The sequence below is a fragment of the Monodelphis domestica genome, chromosome 7 (assembly GCF_027887165.1).
Source record: "Monodelphis domestica isolate mMonDom1 chromosome 7, mMonDom1.pri, whole genome shotgun sequence".
In the NCBI taxonomy this organism is placed as follows: domain Eukaryota; kingdom Metazoa; phylum Chordata; class Mammalia; order Didelphimorphia; family Didelphidae; genus Monodelphis; species Monodelphis domestica.
The window spans coordinates 94,444,786-94,460,007 of NC_077233.1; the positions used below are offsets into that span (position 1 = coordinate 94,444,786).

Here is a 15,222-nt window from a genome sequence, read left to right on the forward strand (position 1 = left end):
GTGCAAGTAAAGTAGTGAGCTGAAGAGTATAAATAAAAATGCTCCTTTTTTGGAGGCTTATAGGGATACAAGTGCCCTGAGATTAACTGCCCAAATTCCATTCACATATTTAGAAATGTGGGAAGGTTGGGGTTTATAAAATGTATTTCACTTCAGCTACTATTGGCCTTACCTCGTGGTAGGGGCAGGCAAAAATAACTAGAGATTGTTAAAAAAAATTACAAAAATCATATTTAAAAAACCCTTAAAATCATTTGAGATATTTAGCACATTCAATTTTTCCAAGATTGTTAATACAATCATAACCAGTCCTGAAGTCCATCCATGTGATAATTTACAAAGTCAAAATAGAAAGGCTGTTTTTTTCGTATATGGGCTTAATTACAATAATATTTGTTCAGCACAGTTATAGGGGAAAAACAACAAAATTTCAAAACTCAGTACATTCAAAATAAATTCAATCAACCTTCAGTTCAAGGAGAATAATATTGAATCCAGTAATATATGAACTTAAAAAGTTAAACCATAACAAAAAATGCAATAGAATACAGAGATTTTTATAAACCATTGGATTCTGAAATGCCTCAAAAAAAGCATTTAGTCTCTTCAAAGTTCCTTGGGGTTTTTTTTTGTTTGTTTTTAATTATCCATTTAAATGTCTATCGTCCGAAGGTAGAGTAGTAAAGGCTAGGCTATGGGGTTCAAGGGACCCGTCCAGGGCCCCATAGCTGGGAAGCATCTGAGGCCAGATTTTAACTAGAGACTTCCCGTCTCTGGGCCTGGCTTCCAGTTCGCTGGGCCACCCATTTTCCCCTTCAAAGTTAGTTGAATCTTCTCCCTGACACGCAAGTGAAGTTAATGCTATTACCAGAACAGTCAAAAAGTATCTTTTTACATAGCCCATTGCTTTTTTAAGTTTTTGTTTGAAAAAATCTGTTTTTTCTCTCTAGTCTCTCCTTCCCCTCTCCCCTGATATGATCCTTCCTCCTGCCCCAGTCCAAGTGGAGCCCAGGCCACCTACGTGGAGCCAATACACCCCCATTTGCTCAGAGGCTTAGCCTAAGGGAAAATTGCCCGTTCTCCTTTCCCTCTAGTCTCTCCCATCCGCCCACGTGGCCAATACTGTTACCAGCTGGTCGAAATGAGTCCTGATCGATCTGCTCCAAGGATCTGGGTGATAAGCTCTGGGTCGGAGGCCAGATGGGTGAGAGACATACTGCCAGGGTTGGTAGGGCCGGGAGCCGGAGTGCAGACAAACAGGCCAGGAGCTCGGGCACCAGGTGAGAGTCCAGGAGCAGGAGCAGAAGCAGGCAGGCAGAACTTAGCAGCTAGGGGCTAGGTGGGCAGCAAAAACGCAACAGGTCTGGATGGGGGGCTGAACACCCGCAGGCAAAAGCGGCTGAGCCGGGTCGGGACTGAGCCTGTGAGCTATCTACTGGCTGGAACTGAAGGAGCAGCAGCTTTGCAAGGGTAAAAAAAAAAAACTCGGCTAGAGTAATATGGTTCAAATTAAAAGCTGAACTAAAGATCAGAAAAGAAATCAGAAGATTGAGAGGGTTTTTTTCCCTCATTAGGTCGCCAAACTGTAAAGATTAAAATTTAGGGAATATGGGGAGACTGAGGCAGGTAGAAATTAGTTTCTCTCTGCAAGGAGTATTATATTTTTTAGAGGTTTATTGAAAATTAAGGATTAAAGAATATACCAGTAAGAAACATGTGCCTAGGCCAGAGGCCTAGACAAAATAACCTCACATCATGGAAGCGACACCTCTGCCCCAAAATGGAAGTCCAAGAGAGAAGACAAGACCTTTGCCACCAGCTTAAATCCTTCCTTGATCTCGGCCCACCTCAGAATTCCCGTGAGATTACAAAGCATTTTGGGGAAGTGGAGCAAAGGCTTGTGGGGATTGTAGTCCTGTATTCGAGTCTATTATTTACAATATCCTCATCTTGTTCATGAGGATAAAATGAAAGACTTAAAGCAGGTATTTTGAAGTTGCTACATTTACTGTACTCCCCTAATCTAGCATCCATATAGGGAATTGAACTCCCAAATAAGAAAGCTCCTACCTATCCAGAGTGACCCTGTCTCTGTAATTGTGTCTTAATTGCCTCAAAAACTGAGAAGTTCAGAGACTAGCCCAAAGTCACATAACCATTACATTAGAAATAGGACTGAACCTATGTCTTCCTACCTCCCTCCCTATTTTACCTCTCTTGTGTCTCCTCCTCTAAATTTTCACTAAGTAACTCCATCAAGAAGAAAATTTCATGAATGTAGCATGGCATATACTTAAAGCTATAACTGGCTCTTTATGATCCCTACTTCCTTTTTCATTAATCTTTTCTTTAATCTTTTAGAATTTTGCCAAGAATCAAATCAAACTTATTGGCTTATATATTATGAAGACTACTTTTTTGTTCTGACCTTTTTAGTCCAGTAATCATTCTCTAGCAAAGGAAACAGAAGAAACATAAGATTTAAATATTTCTGCCTTCTATTCATTATGCATTAGCATCATCTCCTCTACTCTGAATAGTGTGAATTTTAAAACTATTCCACTCTACTCTGTATAGTGTGAATTTTAAAACTATTCCACCCTACTCAGACTAGAAGATTTGATTTAGCTATCTCCTGATTGTAACAATGAAGACACCCTCTTTAACAGAATCAAGAATGTCTTGTAGTACTTTACATTACTCCACCCTACATAGACATACTTTAGGGGAAGATAAAGTTGTAATCTCCTGATTGAACATTTAAGATACTTAGTTCTCACCTTTTAGTAAAGCTAGATTATAAAGCTAAGTCTATTTTAGATCTTAATACAAAACGGTGTTAAGTAACTATAACGGTTAAATTAATCACAAAAAGGTCAAGTAACTAACAAAAGGTGAACTTAACAAAGAAGTGTTAAGTAACTCAAAAATCTAATCAAAGAAGGTGAGAACTAAAAGTATGGGCAGTCCTAGAGAAAAGTGTCTGATGTGATTGATAGATGTGAAAATTTAGAGGAGGAGACACAAGAGCGAAAGGTCTATAAAGTTCAGATTGGGACATTCATTTATTTGGAGAATATACATTTGTTCAGACATTCTGAGCACTGACTCAGAGGAGTGACTGGAAAACCAACACCCAGACTTCTTTAAGACTGTCACCATTGGTGAGTGAAAGCTGACTTAATTACCCTGCATTTCTGGAGGCAGGAAGCCTCCAGGAAGGGCCCAAACTTCTTGAGACTCTCTCCCCCTGACTGGGACTTAGAAATTCTAACTAGAAAAAAAAAAGAAATTCTAACTAGAAACCAGAGTTTTCCCTCTCTCTTCTCCTTAATTCCTTCTCTCTATATTAATTAAAATCACCATATTTTCCAGCTAACTTGGGTATTTTATTATTTGGGATTTTCCCTGGCAACCACTTAATTTAGATTTTAAGTCAAAATGCTAAAATTATCCTTTGCAATAGGGAGTCATTGCTTCTTCACCGTTACCACATGTAGCTTTTAAAAATAATGATTTTTGTCCTTATCTTTCCTTGCCAACATCAGCTGACTGAGCTTTATTTACTCCTGATCCAATTTTTAAAAACCATACCATACTTTTATATTCATCTCTGTTAACTGCCTTCATTTCTGTGTCTGTACATTTAAAAATCAATCTTAGTCCATGAGGTAACTGTAAGTCCATATTAATACCTTTCCCTTTTTTGTCTTAATCAGATTTCTGTTACTATGTCTATCTCTTTATATGGAGTAGAGGATTTTTATTCCAGAAAGTTATGAGAACATAGGGTAATGTTCTATAAGAAACAGTCATAAAGAATTGGAAGAAACATCAGGAGATTTGTATGAACTGATGCAGAGTGAAATTATTAGAAAAACTTATTCATTGTCTACAATACTGTAAAAACAATTTTGAAAAGCATAAAAATTGCTAAGTATTCATCCTAATAGCAGAATTTGTGGATAATGGATGCTAAATGAAGCCTACATTATTTGACATGACTAGTGTGTTGGTTTGTTTTAATTAGCCATACTTTTTCTACAAGGGGACACATCCTTTGGAGGGAAGAGATTTTAGGAAATGACAATGATATAAAAATATCAATGTAAGAGTTTAAATTTAGTAGAACAAAACACCATCCTAAAGGCTTGTAGTCCAGCAAAATATCTCCTAGCTATACATCAAAATAATTTAAGATTTCTTCAAAGTTATAAAGTACTAATAATTTTGTTAAATAGCCCTCTAACCATATCCTTCATGTGAAGCAAAAAACAGGGAGATCATTCATTCACTAGGAAATGCCAAGTGAATAAAGAATGTCTCTTGCCCAGATTTTGACATGCAATTGTTCAATCTTTGGAGGTTGTCCTTTTATATGTATGTCTGGGACAAGCAATACAAATACAAAGTTGACCGCAGAATTAAATGAGGAAAGTTGGTTTGAGTGCCTTCAGGAAATTGCAAGATTCCTTTGATGACCTCAAATTTCTCCCAGAAATAAAGACCCATCTTTTTCAAAACCAATATTCTACTAGTGTTATAAAATGACTATGTGAACAGTTATCTAAAACTAAATATGACACCTAGGGCATTAGAAAGGTACAGGATGGATGGATGGACACCGCATACTATAACAGTAAATGAAGAACTTTGAACATGAGTAAATGAAGTCATCAGAGAAATACATGACAGGAAAGAGCATGGATTGGTCACATAGTAAAGGCAAAAAAATGAGCACTCCACCGTTATGTCAAGGGAAAGCACAGAAAGTCCCCTAATATGTTAAGTGGATCTCCTGTGGCAATTGTATGAAGTAAATTATTTAGGGGAAATTGATCCCAAGGAGAGTTTAGCCCTCACTACCCCTGGTATTAGTGTGAGCAGCAGCATCACCATGAGCATCAACATGCACACTGCCAGGAAGGGAGGAGATAGTGGTGTAATGTAAGCTCAAGAAGGAGAAGTCTTTTTACTTCCTCTCTTGAACAGACTGATTCTCTAGGCTGGTGCTTGGTAAGGGGCCATATGACATGGAGGTGACTATACTGGGCTGAAATCTGGGACCTGATCTTACAGTGGGGAAGTGAGAGAGGGAGATGGAAAGGAAAGGAAAAGGGATTCTGTCCATACAAGCTGTTTTACTGGGGCAAAAATGTCCTTTCTCTGTGTAAGCACAAACTTTTATAATATTGACATAAGATTCTCTTCCTTCCTTCTGTCCAATCCTGTACAAGTGAGGGCTGTGATGTTTACAGTTGAGCTCATGGTTTTCATCATTATGTACCCCAAAAAGACCCCCATAATCAAAAAACCTGTGACTATCATGGGATTTTCAGCCTGGGACAATAAAGATACAATTGAAAAACCCTGTTCCTTCTTATCTTGACCCTCTTCCTAGAGTTGGCGTGTTTCCCAGGCAATAGATAAACCTTTCTTAAGGTTTTTGAAAATAGGTCAGAAAAAACTAAAAATTTTATGGGGTGTGGAGATGTGGTTTTAGTTTAAGGAATAGTAATACTCAAGGACCTTAAAACTTAGAGAACTACAAGCCAAATACTACACTGAGAATTACACACTGAATCTCATCCCACACAATAGAATTGTTATAGATTTAGAGCTCAATGGACCTCAGAGATCAGCTAGTTTCCTGTTTGTTTATTTTTAAATTTTGACCTATGAATTCATTGCTATATAGAACTCCCTGTGTTCACACAAGTTGGCCTCTGCTCTGACAGCTACAGGCTTAGAGAATGACTTGGAGGCACTGAGAGTTTGAGTTGTTCTAGGTCACACAACAGTACCTGCCAGGCACCACTGGAGAGGGATAAAGATGACCACCCATCCCTTATTTCAGTTAGGAAACTGGAGTCAGAAAATAAGAGTAAAGAAAAGCAGTTTATTCTTCTCATAAAAGTGCGCACTACAGAAGTGTGAATTGGCTAAGGCACAGACAGGCCATACATAAGATCCTGTCAGGCTCTTGCCTTGAGCCTTGATTTATAATCTAAATCAAATGGGGTAACTCTGTAAGGTAAGACAGTAACTTTCCTAAGACCTAAAGAAGCAACTGAGTTGTTTATTACTCTTAAATTAGGGGCCTTTGTGTCTTATCAATTCTTTTCCCAGACTTGTCCTAGAGTCTTTAGGTAAAGGGTGAACAAAAGGTCTTTGAAATTTAAAACAGGCTCCCCTTCTTAATTGGGCTACATGAGGCTTTTTAACCAGAAAACATTGGGGTACAGGCCAAATGAACTCAGATCTTCCTGATTATAGATCTTGTTGGCTTTGGGCTTTGCATAGTTGTTTAATAAATGCTTATTGACCAGTTTGCTGACTCCAAGACCCAATCTGTGTCCAGAGACATTCTGCTTCATCTTATGATTGAGAAAATTAGTCCAAGAGAATTTCAGTGATAAGGTGATACAGGTAGTATCAGAGACAAATTCAAACTTGGGTCCTCTGACTCCAAATGAAAATGGGAAATGGGGAGCATATTCGAAATGTTGAGTAATGGTGCATAAATGCACAGTAGCAGGAAAGAGTGGAATGAGTTCAGGAAATAAAGTCCAATCTGGCAGGATTATGGGATAATACTGTCAACCTTCTTCCTCTTATTAAGAGATTCCTCTAGAAGAGGCTGGAGACCCTTTCAGTAATATTATTTTTTTTAATATGCTCTGATATTCCTCCATTCTGATATGGGAGTAGGTCCTCTGTTTACCCTGAATCGCAGGTCAAAGAGACTGTGAGGAATTACTCCTTCTTCTCATCTCATCTCATTCAATGAGTAATGAGAATTCCTCATTCTTTTTTTTTTTTTAACCCTTACCAAGGGCAGAAGAGTGGTAAGGGCTAGGCAATGAGGGTCAAGTGACTTGCCCAGGGTCACATAGCTGGGAAGTGTCTGAGGACAGATTTGAACCTAGGACCTCCTGTCTCTAGGGCTGACTCTCAATCCACTAAGCCACCCAGCTGCCCCCGGAATTCCTCATTCATTCTCCCCTGCAATGCTGGCTAGAGGAAGCCCAAGGGAAAGCAACTGAAGGAACTGTATGATAAAAGGAGTCTCCCAGAGACATATTTCCTCAGCATTCCCCTAGCTTCCTGATAAGCACAGATGTGTATCTTCTGTTTGTATCTCAAACATCAGTTAATTCCCTGTGATATGCAATTCACCCTTTGTGGTCAGTGACACCTGTTCTTTTTATATTCATACACCTGTACACCACCCCTACCTCCCTTTTACACTTTGTGGTCAGGGACACCTGTGTTTTTCTTCTTGAACCTGTATACCAGCCCCCACCTCCATTTCTGGTCACGTAGTCCCTGTCCCTATAAGGTATAAAAATCCTGAACCATTTCTCTTTATTGAGGCTCATCTGCACCTGCACCTGCCTTCTGGTCATTCAACTTGCATTCAACTTAATACATTTTTTCTATTTTTAAAGATAATGATCAGAGCCTGTTGTTCTTGAGGGAGCATCCTTTCCTGGCCCAGGGTTAATCTCTAGCTTTCCCACAATAAATCTGTGCTCACTTCACTTATCTTGTCCTTTTTTTTAAAACAGAAGCACAAAACCCCATGGTGGTGGGCGGGAAACACTTAGCTTATTGTCAGAGCTGAATTTGAGGCAAGAGTAGAGAAATGGAAAAACAGCAGAAGACCTGATTCAGGCAATCCTGAACAGTTGATTGTCCTTCAAGCAAATAATTTTGCTAGGACAAAAATGATGCTGTATTAAATGATTGCACATCCAACGAGAATGGCTAGAAAGAGATGAGCTAGAGCAGATAACATAAGAAAACTATGCGCAATTTCACATTTAGGATGTATAGCATCCAATTGATTGGTGCCTCATAATAAATATTGGCCCAATGCATGGGGACAGCGAATACATACTAGAAATGATTCATTCTACCCAGCCCTGTGACTGACATTATGCCAAATAAAAATTCTAATGGCTTCCTAGAGTTCTTTCTTTTAAGTTCATTATCAAGTGCATAAAATGGGCAGTGTACCATATTAAGTAATGAAGATACAAAGATCCAAAAAACTTGCTACCTGTCTAGTAAAGTTAAGAGCCCACAAATTGGTATGTCCTTAAACCATTCAAGGAGATTTAGCAATATTGGATAGTCTTGAAAATTGCAGGGATGTTACTTAAGTTTGTAAGATTAAGTATTGCTAATAATCCATATAAGTGGTATGCATCACTATTTAATACAATACTAATTTTCATTTGGTTAGAAAATTAATAGCTGTCTATATCTCTAAAGACAACATACTTCTACTCAAAAGGAAAATAACTTTGGACCATTATGTAAAGAAACATCAGTTATAAATTGCTTTGAGAGAAACTGTTGAGATTAAAATTCTCTGGAGACTGTTTGGTAAATAATTTTAAAAGCAGGTCAGAGAAAGAAAAGGCACCAGCCACATGTGGCTGGCCTTTCCCTTTGATACTCTCCTCCCCTAGCCAGTGCTTACCCAGGTTGGCACTCTCCTGCCTGCCTCCCCCAGGCCCGTTGCAGGATCACACCACATGCACACCAGGGCTCACCTAGCCTCTTCTGCTTACCATGCTTCCAAGGCAAAAAAAGAATGACTTCCCTTTCTCCAATCCAATTTTATGCTCCTTGAGACATCACTTTTCTGAGACCTTTCCATAGTTGGGAGTGGGATAAATGTCTTCTAGGTACCAGAGAGCCTGGAGGCCTCTAGCTGCACACACACACACACACACACACACACACACACACACACACACACACACACACACACACACACACTTGCACACACAACCCTCTTATCTTAGGATCCCAAGAGAAAGAAAAGAGGTACAAGCTGGTGTTAAATTCTCATGGGTATAGGGGAGTGTGTGTGCATTTATAAAATGCTGGACTGTGATCAAGATCTTAAATTCTTTTAAATAAAAATTTAGTCATTTAGAATGTTCCTTCTGATACATTTTGGAAGGTGTGAGACCTCAGTGGTATATTTTCTCAGTAAAAGAAATGGTTATATTGATGCTTATGAGTAGATTCATAGCAATGTTTCTTATGTTAAAAGTGCATTTTATAACTGTACTTAGGTAACCTATGTTAAAGTGGCAATTGTTGCATGCCAGGCCCAGAGTTGGGAGGTCCTAATTTCCAGTTTGGCCTCAGACACTTCCTAGCTGTGTAGGCTGAGCAAGCCACTTAATCCCCATTGCCTACCCTTTACCACTCTTCAATATTAGAAATTATACTGGGGCAGCTGGGTGGCTCAGTAGATTGAGAGCCAGGCCTAGAGATGGGAGGTCCTGGGTCCAAATCTGGCCTCAGACATTAATCCTGGGTAAGTCACTTGATCCCCATTGCCTAGCTCTTACCACTCTTCTGCCTTAGAACCAACACACAGTATTGATTCTAAGATGGAAGGTAAGGGTTTAAACAAAAAAATGATACTAAGAGAAAGTTAGGGGTTTTTTTTAAGTGCCAATTGTTTCCCCTCCTCTGCTATTTGAGACAAGTTATTATAATCTATATTTGTAAAGATTTAATGCCTAATTAACATACCTAATCTTATCTTAAAGCTGTGTTGGCAAAGATGTGGCACACATGCCCTGGTGTGCTGGAGGGGGCTGCTCTGTTCTCCCTCTCCACCACACCTGAGGACAATTTTCACATGTTCTGTCCCTCTGTCCAACAGATCAGTACAAGGACTTCCTCCTTCCACACTCTTTGCAATAATGTGAGGGGCTCACAGGTGGTTTAAAGGTACAGTTTGGGCACAGGATCTCTAAAAGATTTGCCAACACTGGCCTAATGCATATTAATTCACTATTTTTTTTACTAATTAGTAACAACAGATTTCCACACAAGTTTTCTTAAGTTATATGATTGATCTTATCTCCCTCTTTCCCTTTTGTTCCTCCTCCTCCTGATGCTGGCAGCCAATTTGATCTGGGTTATACATGTATTATCATAAAGAATATTAAGACAGAGAAATTCTGGAGGCAGATATGCCAGTGAAGTTACTGTGTTTTAGAAGACGGAGATAATATGGTGGGAAGGTTCTCAATTCAGGTCAGCCACATTTAAGTGCCCATTGCAAGTAAGGTATAGAAGTGAACTTTGTTCACACCAAAGTAAAAATAAAATTGTGCCTGCCTTCTAGGTGTTTACTGATTACTAAGGAGGAGTAAGGGGAATAAATCATTTACATGGGTAAGTTTGATCCCAAGATACCAGGGAGAATCTAATAGGGGGAAAGGAGGCAAAAGACTCATAAAACTAGTAAATGCTGAGTCTAAGCTGTGGGAGTTGGATTATTTTAAGCATGATGCCATTAAGCCCTGATTATTTGAGCACATCCTTCAGCAATGGCAAATCATGTCAGTGAACCAGGATGTTCTTGTGCCTTGGATTGGGCACTCTCTGTTCTATACAGTGCCCTTCTTATTTTTCTCTAGACCCCCAAAGGACCCATTTGCATTTTGCTATCACACCATTTCAATGAGTTTTTCAATAGCTCCCTAGGACATGTGTTTTTACCCACCTCTCAGGTTGGTTCATGCTATAGGCATCCAGGTGGCCCTTGCATCTTTCCAGTCAGCATTTCTCAGGTTCTCCTCTTGTTTCTGCACAGGTTTTCTGTGGATGACTAACCTCAGATGAGCAGATACCCTGGGTTCTGGCTAGCTTCTCTAACCAAGTGTGACTCCTGGTCTTTGTAATCGTGTTGTCCTTTTTCTTCCCATATATGAAGCCTGGAACCCTGTGGATGATATGATGTGGATGATAAAAGCAATTTGACTTTGGCAACATTGCTTGACTTCTCAGGGTCTCAGTTTTCTATTTTGTAAAGAGAAACTTGCATCAGAGTCAACAAAGACTTATTAAGAACTGTGTAAAATGAAGTGGCCTCTGTTCTCAAGGAATTAATCTCTAGGGAGAGACATGAACACATCTTAGTTCATTTCCAATTGGGGGAACTGGGAAAGGCCTCATGTAGGGGTGGTATCTGAGTTGGACTTGGAAGAAAAGAAATGACATAAGAGTGCATTCCAGGCATGGAAAACAACCTGGGTAAAAAGTATGGAGATGGAAGATGGAATGTCATATTAGGAGCCCCAAGGAGACAAGTGCACATGAGGGCAATATATAATATTTTTATTATAATCATAATTTTATATTTTTATTATTTAATTAAATTGTATTTAATAAATTTATTAAACAATTTAAATAAATTTAATAAATTTTATTGTTTTATTAAATTATAACTTATTATAATTATAATAAGGCAGGAAGAGTTGGAGCCAAGTTGTAAAGAGCTTTAAATGCCAAACAAAAGTTATTTGTATCTGATCACATAGGGAATAAGGGAGATACAGATTTAATGAGCAGCAGAGTGAGATGGTCAGACTTGGGCTTTAGAAATATTATTTTGGCAACTGAGTGATAGATATATTGGAGTTTGGGAAGAGAGGAAGGTGAACCAGAACATGAGTGATAGCCTAGAGGAGTGCTAAAGGTTAGAGTGACTGGAAATTAAGATGAGAACTAAGAATGGGTTTAGAAAGAGTCAGACATATAGAGAGATGGAATGGTAAGAGGCTGTATGATTCCCTTCCAGCTTTAAATTCTATGATTCTTCTACAGTTCTCTTCTCTCATATTGTAATGGCAAGAGCAATAGACTTGGAATTTGAGAAGACATGTTCAGCTTCCATTTCTGATGCTTACCAGATATAGGACTTTGTTACTTAACCTCAGGTTCCTAATCTGTAAAATGGGTATAATAATGCCATTTGTATCGACTGTATGGGGATAAATTAATATGGTTTGACTAAATATAAGAGAATGTGGTCACTGATATTACAACTCAAGTCAAAATGACTTTTTATTTAGCAGTTTTATTTACAAAATAGAGGGAAGGAGTAGAGAAATGTGAAAGAGGGTAGAATAAGCAGTCTAGCTTATCACCTTAAATGTTTCTCCACTGCCTGGCTCAACTCAGGCTGGGTTCATTAGTTCTCCACCAGAGGGCCCACATCCAGAAGGTCATTTAGCTGGAGGACCCAGTGGTGAATAACCTGGTCTCTTCCAGAAACTAATCTCTCCAGAAGGCAGTAAAGGAGTCAGCTTTTCACTCTCAAGCTGTAGTCCAAAGGGGAAGATCCAAGAGTAGTCTTACTAAATGCTAGAATCCCAAGTCCACACTGAGGAAGGTCCTCCACCAGCCTCCAGAGTCTCTAAAAAAAGCTTGAAGACCTCCTGACAGGAAGTTTCAGCCACTTTTAAAGGCTCTTCTTCACATCACTTCCTGTTCCTTCCTTTACCTTAGGGGGCCAACTGTAGTCTTTAAATTTGCTTGGGATTGCCCAGGGGGCCGTTGGTTGCTTCTAGAGGTACAAACCCCTTTAGTAAGTAGTTTGTGGACTTCCTCTACTTTAGGGTTAAGTAGAAGCGTATTGCTTTTGTTGAGTAAATTTAAAAGTAGACAAGGGGAGAGTTAATCCCATCTTCACATGACAAAATTATTAGGCACAAGAAAGATGCATAAAATGTTTTGCAAACCATAAAATTTCATATAAATATCAGTAGTCATTATCCCCATCCCTGGACCATTAGAATCTATAATCTTTCTCCAATACCTAGCTTCACTTGTAACTTACATTGTTTACAATTCACGACTTCATATGTAATCTCTGTTCTTTTGTCTGCCTCATGCTGCCCAAAGAGTGTTTGATGCCCCCAAAATAGTCACTGTAGGAGTAAGGCAGTTCATGGCATCCTCAGAACTTCCTGGGTGGGTTAGTGCAGCAACACTGTTAACAACCAACCTCCAGGTGAGCTTTGTGGAGAAAATGGAACTGATAAACCCTGTTTTCCTAATACAGAGATATCTCCCTTAGCATCCTTCATAAGGATTACTATTTGGGAGCAGGCATAGAAGGAAGAAAAGAAGATATTGGAAGAGGAAAATAATAATAAAATATTATTTATATGTGAGCTATTAAATTTTACAAACTGCTTTCTTCACTCTTATAAGGTAAGTTACTATACGTATCTTACATGTAAGGAAACTAAGGATCTGAGAAGCAAATACTCACATGGTTAGTAAGTCTCAGAACCTGGATTGGATTGGAACCTAGGTCTACTGACACTAAGTCTAGGATTCTTCACTACACCATCTGTGAAGGAAAGAAAAAAGGGAAGTTATCCTGTTTACTTTAAGTGAATGGCTTTTCATTACCTTCTCCTTCCTAAGTTCTTTTGTGTTCCCTGAGCATGATCTTGGCTTCTTCAAGGTGGAAAGTTAGACAAGATGAACTGTACGGTTCCTTCCAGCTTTATGATTCTATAAACTCAATTAGTAATGTGTTAGACAAGGATTCATAGGCTTAAGGAGGAAATGTAGAGGCACATGAACCATTATTGAATTGTTTCCCCTATCTTGTACTTAAATCATTGATTTTTTTTATTCCTTCCCCCAATGTAGGAATTTATATTTCTCTCTGTTAACTTTTATTAGATTCATCTTATCATTGTAGCTTGTAAAAATCATTTTGGATTCTGATTCTTTTTTCTAAGTCAAGTCAACTAACTTAAATTAATAGTGCCTGCTATGTGTTAAGTATTATACTTGATGCTAGGATATAAAGTAGAGGGAAAATAATGGTCCCTATCCGTGGGGAGTTTACAGTTTATTAGAGGAGTGAAGAGAATAGAACATATATGCAAAAACATGTGACAAATGGAAAATGTTAGGAGAAAAAGAGATCCCAACAAAGTATCCTAAGAGAATTTGACAGAGAAAAAAATTACTTTCAATTAAAGGGTATTTGGGGAACATTTCATGGAGGGAGATAATACCTGAATGGAACTTAAAGTAAGATGAGAATTTCAGCTGATAAAGATGGAGTATATTCTAGTCATGGGAGATGGATGGCCAGTGCTGATACTCTGAAAGCAGAAGACAGAAAGTCCAATTAGGGGAGTTTAGTGAAAGAAAGCAAGAATTCAGAGGATGGTGTGAAATGTCTGGAAAAGTAGGTTGGAGTCAAGTTGTAAAGGACCTAGTGAATTCCAGGCTAGTGTTTTGCCCTCTGGATAGCAACCAGGAAATGGTTTTAGTAGGGGAATGGCATACCAAGGTCATTTTACTTCCTCAAAGTTTTGTATTACCTCAAAATCAATAAGTTGCCAGTGTTATTATTAGTTAATAAAGTTGTGATTAGAGAGGGAGTCAATTTAAAAAAGGGATATTGAGTGACTGATGATTCTAATGAAGATGGCAGTTTGGGGTAGAGTGGGGCAAATGACTAAACAATGGATGTGTATTGAATTGAATTGAGGCAGTTTCTGATGACAGTTATGTAATAATAAGGCCTAGATTGGGACAGTGCTCAGTATTAAAAAAGTGGCACATACTGCTAGGGTAGATGGTAGCTGTGATCTAAATTAATCTGAATGCAGAAAGGGACATCAGATGACTTTTTTTTTTAAAGAGTGGTGGACTGTGGTCATTGAGTCAGTCAACCTTTATTTCTCTTGGGTCAGAAAAGAATGAAACTGTGAATGTGAGAAAGAGCATCTTTTGACTTTAGCGGGTGAGAGAAATGGAGCATGAGAATTAAGTGCCAAATGAAGGACACTGGACTACTGATCCAAAGGGTCTAGCAGAAGGATGGGGTTAGAGAAGGGTGAGGTGGAACAGTTGATAGAAGGCGAATGGAAGTTAAAGGCAGAAGAGCTGAGGGATTTGTGCTTGGAGCACCAAATGTGGAGAACAGAAATGTGGAACTTGGAATCAAAGTTCAGGGATCACAGATTAGTAGCAAGGGGAGCAAATGCACAGGAAGACAACAGACATAGGAAAGTGGAAGTAAGCAGACACCACTGTTACATGATCATACATACCTAGATGTAATCTTGAGTCCAAGTTCTGGGGCAGTGAGGAGGTTCATAGATTGTCATTGCTGAATTCTTCTCCCCTTCTCCAGCAAAGGTACCTTCATGTTCTATCTCTTTCCTTCCTCTTTTATCCATATGCCTCTCCCACTTGTATTTAGAGCTGTGTAAATCAGCAGATTACCTCCCTTTTTTCCTCTGATCTCTCATGCTGCCACTGGTCCTCACAGATGGGATGAGATTTTCTCTAGATCAGCAGAAATATGTTGTTTCAGGAATTGTTCACATTTGAGAACGTGACTGTGTACTTCATGCTGAA

At 38.8% G+C, this 15,222-nt stretch overlaps 1 long non-coding RNA gene and 1 pseudogene across 1 annotated transcript; one reads left to right on the forward strand and one right to left on the reverse strand.

Annotated features, from left to right (window-relative positions):
• The window catches only part of LOC100026495 (zinc finger protein 850-like), a 148,864-nt pseudogene that overhangs the window by 93,794 nt on the left and 39,848 nt on the right, over positions 1-15,222 (forward strand).
• On the reverse strand, positions 8,459-15,039 carry LOC103095036 (uncharacterized). The gene is made up of 4 exons (XR_470543.3): positions 14,913-15,039; positions 13,866-13,955; positions 13,103-13,183; positions 8,459-10,765 (listed from the first exon to the last, which is right to left on the reverse strand). It is a non-coding gene; the product is annotated as an uncharacterized LOC103095036 (long non-coding RNA).